General features: G+C 36.1%; 1 pseudogene; it reads left to right on the top strand.

Moving 5' to 3' along the window:
- The first annotated feature begins 1,222 nt into the window (after positions 1-1,222).
- LOC137809439 (tetrahydroberberine oxidase-like) lies at positions 1,223-2,901 on the top strand (annotated as a pseudogene).
- Positions 2,902-3,200: the final 299 nt, after the last annotated feature.

Here is a 3,200-nt window from a genome sequence, read left to right as displayed (position 1 = left end):
GTGCTTTTGCATACCGACTCCGGTGCTCTAAATAGGGACAAATAGTAAAGCGATATAGCTGTGATAACAGATTTTAAGAGACATATCCTACTCGCCATAGATAAGAACCTTCCTTTCCACACATTGAGCCTGGATTTCAACTTATTCAAAACCGGCTCCCAAAACTTCTTCTTCCTTGGATTTCCCCCCACTTTTATGCCAAGGTAAGTAAATAGAATGCTCATCTGCTCACAATTCAGAGTCTCAGTATAACAGTCAATACTACTTCTGGAGACATTTACGCCTGCTAAATTTGACTTATGGACATTTACTCCTGTTAGAAAAGATAGTGTAACATGTTTACATGAAAAAGAAAAACTTATCTTTTCATACTAAAGCACACACTTTACAATTCTTTATAATAATATAATAATATTTTTAATTAAAAAATAAAATAAAAATATTAATATTTTAGGATGTTACAATTCCCAACTTTTTATAATAATATAATAATATTTTAAATTAAAATGTAAAATAAATCAATTAAAATATTAATATTTTAGAATGTTAAGTGTATATTGATGATGTGAAAAAGTAGTCAGAAAAATATATTATTAAATTTTGAATATGGTAAATAAAACCATAAGCATTGAACATCCCTTATTTAATTCCTTCTATGTGCAAGCAACTTTTTCTTCTATAAAAAAGCTCGATCCTACGTACCGATAGCTATTATAAATATTTATTTAACTGAGTTTTTCTTTATTAAATATGAAATAAGGAAATAACAAAGAATTTAGACATTGGTCAACATCAGTTAAAATAATGTATTTTCTTTTTTGGCGCTTACGTAACCTAGTATCTACACTTATTATGATTATTGACATTAAACTCACATTAATTGGTCAAATATGGGTGTTGATATATATTAATACTCTCTATACTAAAAACATACACTTTATATCTTAATAAATTAATATCTTATTTTATTTATTTATTTATTAAATGTATATTATGTGCTTTAAACAAAATTTGGTCAAAAAAATATATATACATTGGCGCATTTGTCGCATCTGTCGCATCTTGCTTAAAATAATATAAAAAGCAATATTATAATAAAATAATAATGTATTGAAATATAAAGTAAATGTTCCAGTTAAGGATATCAAAGAATGAGTGGCATAACATGAGACTCCAGACTACAATAAATTAGGGACTCTGCATTGCTCTTTCTCAAATTACAATGAAATATCTAAGCTCCTACTTTACCTTTGTTACTGCCATTGCACTCTTTTTTTCCTTTGAACCTTCTTCAGCAGATTCTCATGAAAACTTTGTTCGATGTCTTTACAATTATCCCGACATCACCAACACAATCTCCAATGTTGTTTACACCCAAACCAACTCTTCATACTCCTCTGTCCTAGATCATACCATTGAAAATCGTAGATTCTCCAACTCAAGCTCAGAACCCCTTGTCATTGTCACACCACTGGATGTTTCCCAAATTCAAGCCACTATAATCTGTTCCCAACGCCATGGCCTGCAGATTCGAACCCGAAGTGGAGGCCATGATTACGAGGGTCTCTCCTACGTTGCCCAGGTTCCATTTGTCCTCCTTGACCTCTTAAACCTTCGACAAATCACAGTTGACGAAGAAAGCCGAACTGCATGGGTTCAATCTGGGGCAACCCTAGGTGAACTTTACTACAGCATTAGCCAAAAAAGCAAAACGCTTGGATTCCCAGCTGGTGTGTGCGCTAGTGTGGGCATTGGTGGCCACATCAGTGGAGGTGGTTATGGACTCATATGCGTAAGTACGGTATTGCTGCAGATAATGTCATAGATGCTCACATAATCGATGTGAATGGTAACCTTCTTGGCAGACAAGCCATGGGTGAGGATCTATTTTGGGCCATTAGAGGAGGTGGTGGAGCAAGCTTTGGAGTCATTGTGGCTTGGAAGGTAAAACTGGTTCCAGTTCCATCAACCGTGACAATGTTTGATGTTTCAAGGACATTGGAAGAGAATGCAACCGAGATCATTCAAAAATGGCAGCTTGTGGCCCATAAATTGGACGAACGCATAATAATTAGGGTGGACATAACAAGGGTTAATTCAAATAAACATGGAAAGCTAACAATACAAGCCAGATTTGTGTCCTTGTTTCTGGGAGGAGTAGAAGAGCTTATTCCATTGATGCAAAACAGCCTCCCAGAGTTGGGTTTGGACAGAAACGACTGTAAAGAGACGAGTTGGATTGGCTCAGCTGTTTTCAACAATGCTTTGTTGATTGGATCTTCAGGCAATGAACCCCCGGAATCTATGCTCAACAAAACTCAAATTCGTTTTGGAAATTACAAAGGAAAATCTGATTATGTGAAAAAACCTATTCCTATCGAGGGATTACGAGGATTATTGCGTTTGCTTTGTGACGCTAAGGTTGAATATCCTCTAGTTCAATTGGCTCCTTATGGGGGCATAATGAACGAGATTTCAGAGTCTGAAATTGCGTTCTCGCACAGATCTCAATACATTTATCATATACACTATGGGGTCACCTGGCAAGAGGAAGGGGACGAGATAGCACAAAGGCATATGGATTGGATTAGAAGACTCTATAAATATATGGAACCTTATGTTTCAAATTCTCCAAGAGCTGCATATATAAATTACAGAGACCTTGACATTGGGGTAAATAACAATGGTTTCACAAGCTACACCCATGCCAGCATTTGGGGTTTGAAGTATTTCAATAATAACTTCAAGAGATTGGCTAAAGTGAAGACCAAGGTTGATCCTAAAAACTTTTTCAGGAACGAACAAAGCATTCCTATACTGTCCGTGGAGACAATCCAGCATAAGAGAAAACAGCTGAAAGTACCTTGGAGACAACCCACAACCAAGACTTTAGTTGAATAAGCGTAAACACTTTCGAAACACCCACCACTCCCCCTTTCAAAATTACCTTATTCATGCGCCTCTAAATCTCATTTAATACAACAGTCCAGATGGTTCCCCAAATCACATTAACAAATTCTTATGCACTACACATCCTAAACTGTAGGAAGTGAAAGAAAGCATCAGAATGATCCACAGACGCCAAACCTAACCAAGCGTAACACTGACTCCTGACCAACCAAGCTATTATGCACTAAAAAACAAATGACTATAGGACTCCTCTTCCACCCTGCACATAATACATCAAACATTCCTGAGCT

Source organism: Phaseolus vulgaris, chromosome 2 (genome assembly GCF_051622355.1).
Source record: "Phaseolus vulgaris cultivar YP4 chromosome 2, ASM5162235v1, whole genome shotgun sequence".
Classification (NCBI taxonomy): Eukaryota; Viridiplantae; Streptophyta; class Magnoliopsida; order Fabales; family Fabaceae; genus Phaseolus; species Phaseolus vulgaris.
Note: the sequence above shows the minus strand (reverse complement) of the source record. Positions and strands in the feature narration are given on the sequence as shown.